Source organism: Callorhinus ursinus, unplaced genomic scaffold (genome assembly GCF_003265705.2).
Source record: "Callorhinus ursinus isolate GAN/ISIS: 27379988/994484 unplaced genomic scaffold, GSC_fseal_2.0 scaffold14, whole genome shotgun sequence".
Lineage (NCBI taxonomy): Eukaryota > Metazoa > Chordata > Mammalia > Carnivora > Otariidae > Callorhinus > Callorhinus ursinus.
In genome coordinates, this window is record NW_027397076.1 from 21,331,325 (window position 1) to 21,344,170 (window position 12,846).

The 12,846-nt window shown below is 31.6% G+C and overlaps 1 protein-coding gene across 3 annotated transcripts in view; it reads left to right on the plus strand.

Moving 5' to 3' along the window:
• The window catches only part of MGAT4C (MGAT4 family member C), a 1,003,641-nt gene that overhangs the window by 671,180 nt on the left and 319,615 nt on the right, over positions 1-12,846 (plus strand). For all 3 annotated transcript variants that reach the window (XM_073900560.1, XM_073900562.1, XM_073900561.1), the window contains one exon: positions 1,182-1,242. The gene's annotated coding sequence lies outside the window, so the exon portion shown is untranslated. The remainder of the gene's footprint in view (positions 1-1,181; positions 1,243-12,846) is intronic.

Below are 12,846 nucleotides of genomic sequence, written 5' to 3' on the forward strand. Positions count from 1 at the left end.
CCTCCCCTCTAGAACCCTCAGTTTGTTTCTCAGGGTCCATAGTCTCATGGTCCATCTCCCCCTCCGATTCCCCCCCCTTTTTTTCTTCCTACTATCTTTTTTTTTTTAACATATAATGTATTATTTGTTTCAGAGGTACAGGTCTGTGATTCAACAGTCTTATGCAATTCACAGCCATTAACCAGAAAAATTGAACACTCCCTTATACAGTAAAACACTCTTGACATGTAGTGATTAAGGATTATTATATGACTTTGTATTTATATAATTTAAATAAAGTGTTCAACAATACACACATGACATTTGGCTTTTTTAATATCTAAACTAATTGTTCTAATTACTTTTCATAGGTTTTTTCTAACTCATAAAAAATAAACTAACATTATTATATGGTACTTCATAAATAAAGTTTAATGTTTTATTGAACATTTTAGTTCTCCATTTACTGAAGCTTCTAAGAAATTACTGGTAACATTAAAGTACATTGTAAATAAATAACTCAGTATAAACACAGTACCTAGTTAGAGCAGAAATAATAATTTTATTGCCTGCTAACTGAAGTTCTTGCATATTTTAAATAGTGTTTAATGTTGCTTAAGTTATTGTGGCTGTAAAGGACATACATCCAATTTAATTAAACCTGTGCAATTTCAAAGAAGGTAAATTTAGTAGCTATATTTATATTCTCCAAAGTGTCACTGGATATGTTATTGATGTTTTCAAAGTATATTTGCTTTAATTTTTATACGTTTAGAATACTATGAATCACCTCATATACAGGACAACAGTTAAGTTAGCTAAGTCTATCATATTGTACATTCTTTAAACTATGTTTTGTTTTTTTGTTTTTTTCTTTCCAGCATCATCCTTGTCTCTCTCAAATTCAGGCGCCCAACCATTGTGTGTGTTTATGAAGGTTAATCCTAAACCTGAATTTCATTCACTGACCATAGGCATAGTTGAATTTCTACAGTAATGAGTTCATTGGGTAGAAATTTTGCAAAGATATGGGGGGAAGAGTAGGGGCAAACATTATCTACATTTGAAAAGACCAAATTTACAAATCAGTACTCTTTAATTCAATTTTTTTTTCTCCTTGACTAACTGGGGGTTTATTTGTATGCATTCTAAGTGGCAGTGCCATGGGAAACTAAGATTTTTGTCATTTTGATTTAACACAGATTCACCCAGAAAGCACAACCCTGATTTTGCCTGAGAAGGACTTCCAATAGAACCTGAAATGTGAGTACTGTTTATTTGTGCTATTGAATTCTATGCTATATAACTGACTCAGTGATATGACGTGGCCCTTATTAAGATATGTAATGAAAGTCTTGATTAAGTGTAATTGTAGACTATATGTAAGAAGTGCAGAAAGTAAAAAGTGATGTCTTTTTATCGTTCCCTTTAAAAGAATTTTCATAGTTAATGCTTAACATCAAAGAAGACAATACATTTGTGCTATTCATGGTCATTCAGTTTAAAGCATATAGTTGGTATAGTTTTGTTATTCTGATGTATCTGTGGTTGATAAGATATGTAAATAAGGTCTTACAAATACATATCTTTTGTGTTATATTGAGCATAATTTATTTTTCATCTTTTCTATGATCAACATCCCTATGTGCTTAGAGCATATATTTGGCACTCGGTTTTTCTCTGGGGTTTCCAAATGGAATGCATAGTCTGCTAAAGGTAAAAGCTTGTTGTGCCTTTTTTCCCCATTCCGTCATAGATCTGTCTTTCGGCTACTTACTAGCTGTTGGCATCTTTTCTCCCTGTTTGGCCTCTGATAAGTTGTCTTTAATACCTGTTGTTTGTTCTTGAACTTTGCCATGGCTGCAACTCTGGGGTATCAGAACTGTCAAAAATAAAAGCGAAAGAGCAAGAGGCACCGAGCCTATGGAAAGTTAGAGAAGACATAAGGCCTGGTATTGATTGATGAATTTCCCACTGCAGATAGTTTTCACTTTATCCCATTTGCTGTCACAGTACACAGTACCTGAAATAATAAGGAGATTTTTTTTATCCCTCAATAATGGACGACGGGGGCTGTTCGCTTTGTGAGAATCTGCCACGGCAACAGGCCGTGTGGCTTTATCTTTGAAAGTGAGGGTGAAACAAGCTTGCCTGGCTGCAGATAAGCGACTTAGAAGGAATCCTATTCAGATGTACCTGTCACTAATTTTTCTGGAGGTTTTGTGATTCATACATACTGTTCTGTGTGCGAGGGAGCATTAAATTGCTTTCCTCTGGGAGCAGGTCACATTCAGGGGTCATCAGACCTATGCCGTGGGATGGTACACGCTTGATTCATATAGCTTTTTGCTGCTGAATTTTTATCTATTAGAAAGCTGGTAATTTGAACATATGTTAGATGATCTCTTGCAACATTTCAACAGCAAATGGATTGACAAAAATTTAACTATCTATTAATATGCAAGTGGTTGTAACAAAAAATTAATCATCTTTTCTGTTAGCACAGTCATTTATTCTGATGATTAAGTAGTTTAAATATGTTTCCCAATTGGGCCTAACTCTTGATTAATGCATTTCCATGGCTTCTTTATTTATTTAAACAAACAGATATGTATTTAAGTGCATTAATTTTACTGAAAAAAAAAAGCAGATCACAGATCTGATTCTAATCAGGTCTCACCAAAGAAAAAGCTTTAGAAAAAGCTTTAGAAAATAAAGATTTTTTTTTTCCCATTTACAATATAGTTTTCTGCTGTGGAAATTCCACTTTATTACCCCATAAGTATTTTGAGAGAAAATGGCATACCTTGGAAAATGAGACAGACACTAGTTCAAATTTGAAAAGGACATGCAAGAGATGCTTATTTTTATGTGTTAAAATTGTGCTGAGAGACTTCAGTACAGATCTATCTTTTTGGATGTGGGATATTTAGCAAATGCAAAAAAGCTTTTTTTATTATTTCCATTATGTGGCATATAAAACTAAAACCTAATATCTTCCCTTGGGTTTTAAGAGTGCTCCATTTTGTGTAAAATTAAGTCAATAAATGGCAAAGAGACAGTTAAATGAAAGCAATCAAAGAAATCTTTTTAAAGTGTTTTTAGCATGCATGACAGCAGTCTTAACGGTGGGTAAAGTAACTATATAAACTTACATGTTTTCTCTATTTTTTTAATTTAACATTGTTCCTTATACTCTCTATTGCAATCCAAAACAAATGATCATTTCATGAAGTAGCAAAAGGAAAACTCTTCCAACTGGATAAAAATGATGACTTTATGCTGCATTTATATGGTACAAGTCTTTTGATATTTGTCCTACTTGTGAAAATGTAGAACATTTAACATAAACCAGAATTTTCTTATTAATGAATTAAAGCATAAGTAGGGCATTACTGTGAGAATTATTCTATCATTTATGCATAATATACAGTATTTAAATAAGATATTCATCACATTTCCCAATCTTTAAATTACACTGTGACCTTAAAACCTTATAAGGCCTCCTAATAAGAGTGTGAAATAAATCTATTTAATAATATTATTTTAGGATTTCAACATGTTCTGTTAAGCATTTCTCTGTTTAAAAAGAAAGAAAGAAAGAAAGAAAAACAGTTCATAAACCTAAAAAATATACCCGTATACTATATGCAAAGTACATATAATGAGGCATATTTCTGCCCTCTTCTTTCTATTCTAATTTTTTTTTTCTATTGAGGATGGAAAAAAAGTCTAAATTTTGAAGTTCAATGTCTTTACACAAGCTTATTATATACTTCACTAGGAGGTATTTCTTTTTAAAGAAAACTATTTAAAAACACAGACTAAATTCATATTATTTTTAGAGTAATTCAGAGAAAACTGTTTTGTTAGAGAAAGAGGATTTAAGGATTTTGTTGTAATGATATTTTTAAACAGTTCTCTGTATCACAAAGTTTCTTCTGTTCTTTACATGAATAGCTCCCCACCTTTCAGACTCTGCTAAACTAGCTTAAATATCATTTTTTTAAAGGTCTTTTTTAAGCATCCAACCTAGCTATCACCTCTTACAGAGTTCTTTTTACCTCGTGGCATTTACCATAATTTTTAAGCATTTTATGTATATTTTATAAAAAATAAAACTAAATATAGAGAGAAGAGAGAAAAATATTTACTTGTTTATTTTTGTGTCTCTTACAAAACTTAAGCACAATATTTAGTGCTCAGCATAGTGCCTGGAATATAATAAATAGTATAATTTGTTGAACGAGTAAGGTTGGATAACGAAAACCAAATCATTCTATAAACAGGAACAAGAGAAAGGTAATGCATGTGTCAAATACATAGTACCAAATATGATATACTCACCCGTTTATTTAACAAAATAATTACAAATACACATTGTATACAAATAGAGAAATCAGCAAGCTTCAGGCTTCACTAGCTTCCTCACTATACAACTAAGCCTACCAAAACTTGTTAAATATTAAGTGCCATGACACACATAACTAGCATTGTCTAAGAATAGTTATGAAATATTCTGTGGATATCTTTTTAAATAGTTTAAAGAAAAACAATAAAGATCTATGGTTATTAAAAACCCACTTATTTTTACAATCATTTATTGAGATGACTGTATATGTATGAAACTGCAAAAGTCTATAGATTTACTATTATAAATTGTTAACTCTCATTTCATAAAAATCAATATATAGTAAGGAAATTCAATATACACTTTCAAAATACAATAGAGCTTTATTTATAAAGAGAAGCTGAAATTGAGCTGACACAAGCTTTGAAGAAAGCTGGAGGAACTCTTGACACAGGGAATGGCCATAGGAAAGTCATGAAGAAAGTATTAGTAAGAATTAGTTGCTTATCACTTATCTTCCTAAATATAGGTGGATCTATTAGGTTATGTTTGGTTATGAATGGACATTTTATTTAAAGGTAGATTAGAACAAGATTGTGGAAGATTTTACACTAGTTTAAGGAATTTGGGATTCTGTTGGCATGTCCCCTGAACATGTCTAATCTCTTCTTCTTTTAGAAGCATAGAAAATAAGAATGTGGTTATTTTGAATGGCAGTCCATACAGAACAATCTGGTTGTAGGTACTACAGGATTTTCCTTTGGTATGTGCTATATATATACATGCACATATATGCACCCCCAGATGTATGTCTGTAGTTTGCGTGTGTGTAAGTGTATGCACTCCACTTAGTCTGGCTTCACTTTACAAAATAAATTAAAGGAGGAATCATTATCAATATGTATAGAAACTGCTAATGACTTTGACAAATACTAGATAAACTAATAAAGCAGGAAGCCTGAAATAAAATATTAGTAACAGAGGGCTTATCTCTGAGAGACACACTTGAGGAAATACTCATAAGGATGATGGCTTGTAAAATGCAAAAAAGAGGTCAAATATTTAATTAGACTTTGATGAGCAAAACAGCCAGATACCTATAATCTGTTAACTTCCTGAAACATGTTCTTTATACTATACACAGTGAAACATGTAAATAGAAATTTTGTGATCATTTATTTTTTGATAACTGATAATAATCTCTTTGAAATTATCAAAGAAATTTGGAAAATATTATGCCAAATACCTTTTTTTAAAGAATGAGAAAGTACATTAGCCTATTTTTTAATTTTAATTTTTTAATTTTAATTTTAATTTTTTTATTAACATATAATGTATTATTTGTTTCAGGGGTACAGGTCTGTGATTCATCAGTCTTACACAATTCACAGCGCTCACCATAGCACATACCCTCTCCAATGTCCATCACTCAGATTAGCCTATTAAAAGTCCAAAGAATTCTTAAACTAACAGTTGGTGTTTAACCCAGTATTTACCAAACTAATTGAATCAGGTTACCTTTATTTCAGGGTCGTGATCTTACCATGATCCCATGTTGTCTAGATGTAAATTTAGAATATCATTCTCTGAAAGCATTTATAGTAGGAAAAGTAAATGCAAACTGTTATTGTTTGGTGTTTTATGTATTATTTAAGAATCTTGGCATATTTCAAGATTCCAAAGTCGTTCTCCTATATTTTCATCTAGAATCTTTTTGTTTCTAGCTTTACATTTAATTCTATGAACCAGCTAATTAATTTTTGTGTATTGTAAAAAGTAGGGATCAAGAATCATTTTTAGCTCAGACCTTGTTCCAAAATTCATTGAAAGTATTTGTGAGAGCTTTTTACTCTTCTATTCATCTATTTGTGTATTATTAAATACTTGAAGTATGCTGTTGATATTTGTCTGTTATTATAGATTAAGAGCAAGTTTTGAAATATGTTAGTGTAACTACCAAACGTATTATTTTTCAAGATTATTTTGACTGTTCTAGATCCTTTTCCATTTCAACTTAGAATCAGCTAATATTCTTATGATATTTTGATTGAACTTGTACTAAAGCTAACAAATGAAGAAGAATTAATATCCTAAAAATATTGAGTCTTCCCCTTTATGAAGATGGCATAGCTCTTTTTATTTAGGCCTTATTACTTTCTGAAGCAATTCATAGTTTCCATAATAGAGATCCCCCACATATTTTGTTGGATTTATTCCTAATTGATGTTTATTGATGCTGCTATTAATGTTAACATTTTAATTTTTTCATTTTCCATTTTAGTATATAGAAATAAAATCAATTTTTATGCTGACCTTTTATCCTATGGGCTTCCTAATTCATTTAGTACTCCATGTATCTTTTCATACATTCCATAGGCTTTCTTATATATACTATTATCTGATATTAAAATTTTCTTGCCAACATTTGCATTTTTATTTCTCTTGTCCAATTTCATTGGCTAGAGCTTCCATTACAATATTGAATAGAAATGGTGAGAACTGGGACTTCTGGGTGGCTCAGTCAATTAATCATCTGACTCTTGATTTCTGCTCAAGTCATTGTTGCAGGGTCCTGGGATCAAGCCCCACATTACGCTCCATGCTCAATGGAGCTTGAGAATTCTTTCCTCCTCCCTCTGTCCTGCCCCCCCATCATGTGCGTGTGTGCTCTCTCTCTCTCTCAAATAAATAAATAAATCTTTTTTAAAACATGGCAAGAATGGATTCTGTCATCATATTGTCAATGTTAGGAGAAACATTCAGTGTTTCTCTCCAAGTATTTTAATTTTCTTGTATACTCTTAATGGGATTCAGAAAGTTCTACTCTATTCTCTGGTTTTTAAAAATGAGTACTAGATTTAAAATATTTTTTCTGCATCTTTTAAGATGATCTTATTTCTCCTCTCTACATTTTATCTTTATCAAATTGCATTTTCTGAATTCCAAACCAAACTTGCATTGCTGGAATATATTCCAATTGGTCATCATGTAGCATCTATCATATATGTAACCTGATTTGTTTTGCCAATATTATGTTAAAGATCTTTGTGTTTATGTTTGTGAGAAATATTATGCTGTATTTTTCTTTCCTTTCAGGTCTTTATCTCATTTGGTATAAAGACATAAAATGAGATTGGAAGTGTTTTTTTCCTCGATTTTCTAAGTTTGTATATTATTTCTTCTTCAAATAATTGATAGGATTCACTGGAATAGCTACTTGAATTTTCTTTGTGGAAAACTTTTGAATTGTAAATATAATTTTCTTAATGGATAAAGGGATGTTCAGATTTTCTTTATTACCCTCTGTCAGTTATGACAGTTCCTGTCTTTTGGAAAATTTGTCTGTTTCTCAATTATCACATCTGTTTACATAAAACTATTCATAAAGTACTATTATGAAACTTTACTGTGGATTGGATCTGTAGTATTGTTCACTTCATTTCTAATAATGGTATTTTGAATGTACCCTCTTTGTCTTGAAACTGGCTAAGGATATATCAGTTTTATTAATCTTGTCAAAGAAAGCGGTTTTGACTTGTTGATTTTTAAAATATTTTTCTTCATTTTCAAATTTATTGGTATCTGCTCCTATCTCTAATTTTCTTTGCTTCTACTCTTTTTGGATTCTATATTGATTTATTTTCTAACTTCTAAACATAGAAAATTAGGTTGTTATTTTTTATACTTCACTTCTTTCCGATAGAGTAATTTAACCGCTTTTTTTTCTATGCACCACTTAAACTGTGTTCCACGGGTTTTGGGCATGATCTCTTTTCATTATCACGCAGTCTGAAATAGTCTCGATGAATTTTTGAGTCTTTCTTTGAACCATATATTATTTACAAATTTAATGTTTAATCTCTTATTATGTAGAGAATTTCTATCTTTTCAAATTAATTTTTAATAAATAACTCTGTGGCAAAATATCATACTGTACCTTATTTGTCTGAACTTTACTGGGAGTTATCCTGTAGCTTATGGTACAATGAATGCTCTGTGTACCTCTAAAAATAATGTATCTTACAATTTGGGGAATAGCATTTTATATGTGTCAATTAGTTTAAATGAGTTGATAATTTAGTTCATTGATTTTTTTTTTTTGTATTCTTGCTCTCAATTACTAAAGCAGTACTAAACTCTCCATACCAAAGTGTGGATTGGAGATTCATTTCTTCAATTCTGTCAATTTTTGTCTCCTATATTTCTAAACTCTGTTCTTAAGTACTTATATAACTAAACTTGTTATGTCTTCTTGATGATTTGACCCCTTTTATCACTGTGAAATAATATTCTTGATATCTGATGATACTCTTTGTCTTAATATCTACTTTGCTTGCCTACAATTTTTTATCCTATCAAGTATATACTAATTAATCATGGCATTAACTGAAATAATTAGTATTATAATAAATAAAAGTATAAATTAGTATATTTAGTAAAATGTTTCCCAATGTGTGATTCAATAATTTTTAATACTCACCCTTAGTAATTGAATAAAAAATGCTGTTTACTCATTTGTTTTATGTGAAAAGGCCTTTGAAAACTTAACATGATGAAAATTAAATCATGATATGCATACAATATTTAAATGAGAGACTTTAAGACCTGGGTAAATAATTAAAACCCCAGTATGGTAATTTGAAGTTAATAGGAACATTAGTGGTCAATGTTCCACTTTACACATGGAAAAATTAATACTGTGGGAAGCTGAAAACTAGTCCCAAATCACAAATGTTGCTAAGGTCTAGAATACCAATGTTCTTTGTTCTACAAGTTACTGACACTCGTGAATAAGGTCCTTGTGGAGATATACAAAACTTAAAGAAAAAAAATAGAGGTATCAAAATTTTAAAGATGATAAGAACATGAAAAAATCAATGTCATAATATTCTTAACCAAGTACCTTAATCTTTATCCATCATTTTTCTCAGCTACAAAAATGATCATAATTCATAATGGTAAAAATACATCTTTGTGTTTCCTTCTAGCTTGGGGAAAAAAACAAAAGACTGTGGTTCCAATTTCAGTGTCACTGCCCTACAAATAAAATATTCTCAAGAGTAAATGAGTGTGTTTACCTGTATAATGGAAAGGTAAGAAGAGAATAGCCTGAGTAAATACCATTCGTGCTAAAATAAATGCCAAAATATTCTTTGGGGAGAATAGTCTTACTTCTATGGTTACATACAGAGAAGGAAAAACAACCGTTTAGTTCACGTTTCTATTCTTACATGTGTACTCCTAATAGGATTATACTTATTTTGAGTATAAGATAAGTACCTTAGAGAATGACTCCCATGCCCTTTAATCATTTTAAAAGTACATGTTAAAATGTCCATTATATTACTTGTTTTAAAGGGACTAGTGAAGGGTTAATTAATCATGAATGCATAGACAAAGAAATGCCAGGGACAGTTTCATGGCAGAAAACAATTAGTTTGAAATGCCATTTTTAGCAGTGCATTAGGAATATGGCAATTAATGTACAGTTAAGCACTTTGGAAATATGTGCTATTAATCATTTATTTTTCCTAACAATAAGTAACAGACAAAGCACATAGTACCTGAGTGTAAATATGATTTTCAACTTTTTGAACACCAAGACCTTTTTAAAAATTCTATTTGCTGCTAATTCCTTTTGTTGACTGTATTTTTCATGATGATAAATTTAAAGCACTGGGAGATGCTCACTGGAATAAAAGGTCAGAGCAGTTTGTTAAAGAAGCTTTGCCAAGATTCTATCCTTAGTACCTTAATAGAATGCAAGAATCAACTCATGTTCTCCGTATTTTTTTCTAACTCCGTAATGTATCTTAGGATCACTTCCACAGAAAATAAAATAGAGTTTCTTTGATATTTGTTTGTCATGTTTCCTTCATGAATTGTGTAAGTTTCTTCCATCTAGACTACATATATTATAAATATTATTCTCTCCTAAACAAAACTGAAAATCAAACAGTGCTTAGCAGGTCAAGTAGTAAGTTGGTCCATTTAAATCTTGTTTATACTTCTTTTTTTTTTTTGCTTTACAAGGAATTTATTTTAATAACATTGCTAAAGTTACCAGAAATGTAAAGGGCAATCAAAATTTCTTATATACAACTCAAGGAAGGCAGTTTTGTATAAGTCAGCTTTGAGAAGTGGGCATATAAAAATATCTGCCTGTTTATACTTCTATTGTCAATATGTAGTGTTCTTCTAATTCAGTAAATACACTGCCAATTCAATGTTAAGAATAAGTGACTTAACATCACTCGGCATCAGGGAAATACAAATCAAAACCACAATGAGATACCACCTCACACCAGTCAGAATGGCTAAAATTAACAAGTCAGGAAATGACAGATGTTAGTGAGGATGTGAAGAAAGGGGAACCCTCCTACACTGTTGGTGGGAATGCAAGCTGGTGCAGCCACTCTGGAAAACAGTATGGAGGTCCCTCAGAAAGTTGAAAATAGAGCTACCCTACGACCCAGCAATTGCACTACTGGGTATTTACCCCAAAGACACAAATGTAGTGATCCGAAGGGGCACATTCACCCCAATCTTTATAGCAGCAATGTCCATGCCAAACTATGGAAAGAGCCTAGATGTCCATCAAGATATGAATGGATAAAGATGTGAGATATATATATATATATATTTGTATATACATACACACACACACACACACACACAGGAATATTATGCAGCCATCAAAAAATGAAATCTGTCCATTTGCAATGACTAGATGGAACTAGAGGGTATTATGCTAAGCGAAATAAGTCAATCAGAGAAAGACAATTATTATATGATCTCACTGATATGTGGAATTTGAGAAACAAGGCAGAGGGTCATAAGGGAAGAGAGGAAAAAGTGAAACAAGACAAAACCAGAGAGGGAGACAAACCATAAGAAACTCTTAATCTCAGGAAACAAACTGAAGGTTGCTGAAGTGGAGGTGGGTGGGAGGGATGGGGTGTTTGGGTGATGGACATTGGGGAGGGTATGTGATATGGTGAGTGCTGTGAATTGTGTAAGACTGATGAATCACAGACCTGTACCCCTGAAACAAATAATACATTAGATGTTAATAAAAAAATTGTTTTAGAAAAAGAATAGGTGACTTATCCTTTTGAGGAAGTATCCTGACAATTATCTTTCCTTCTTGCCTTCATATCTTGCTCTAAATATGCTGAATGAATTATTTGAGGCTTCACCATTGCTATGTTCTCTTATCCTTCTAGAATTTTATATGCATTACTATTATCTTTGGCTAGAGATGTTCCTATTTCCTGTCATTCTTTTAGTACTTCTAATTTTTTAATGACTGAGCTTTCCCTGAACTACTGAGCTGTCAAACTTTCTCCTAGTTGTACCTATAGCACCTTGAGACTTTTTTTCCAATATAACACATTTCAGACTATAGAAAATGCCCATCATTATGTCTATTTTCTCTGAAAGATTGTGTGCTCAATAAAGAGTATAGTATTGGTACATGGAAGATGCTTAAAACTCTGCTAAAATGTAAATATATTTGCACATCTTAATCTCATTGTAGAAATTATGACTCATGTCATGCTATTTTTGTGCTGAATAAAAGTTATAGTGTTTTATAAACACAATATTTTAAAAGTCAAATTTCAGATAAAGATAGTAAACTGACCACTTCTCTGCTCTCTCTCCATGCACTCCACTAAAATGACATTAAGTGTATTTTTCATTTCATGACACAAACTTTCAAGTTAGGGGAGTCTGAGGGTTGAAAACAACGCAACAACACTTTGCAAGCCAAGTCTCTGGACTAGCAGTAAATAACAAACAAGTGAGAAAAATAACCTAAGTTGTCAGTGGGAAAAGACAAGAAATGATATAATTGACATCACACTGCACAATTCCCCGAAGTCTTAGTTATTTACAGCACAAGAATCTCTGGCTTGGGAGATAAATGATGGGGTAGGATAGAGGCAAAAAAAAAAAAAAATAGATTGGTTGAAAATAATGAACTGTTCTTTGGATATTTCATATTTTGAAAATAGCATCCTGTTCTTGGAGACAATATCTTCTTATATCTCTAAGCTTATTAAGTCAGAATTCTTATTTGTTTATTTTGATATCATATTTTCTTTTTTATCTCCATTTCCTCCAATTATTGTTTCCATATATTTAAAAGATTGATTTCAGTAATTCCAATTCTACAATACTAGCTGTAGTGTTCTTGGTTTGGATTAACAAACAAACATAGGAAATACAAGAGACTTCAACCAGCACTAGGTTTACTTAGCTTTAAGAAAGGATATATATCAGGGAACTTTTTTTTTTTCTTTTTGAGTAGGCTCCACACCCAGCATAGATCCCAATGTAGCACTTGAACTTATGACCCTGAGATCAAGACCTGAGCTGAGATCAAAACTCAGACAGTTAACCAATTGAGTCACCCAAGGCACCGTTACCACAACGGGGAACATTAAGCAGGGCTGAGACGAAGGTGAATCAAATGAGATACTCTCTTCGAGTGCAAAATATAAGGGTACACC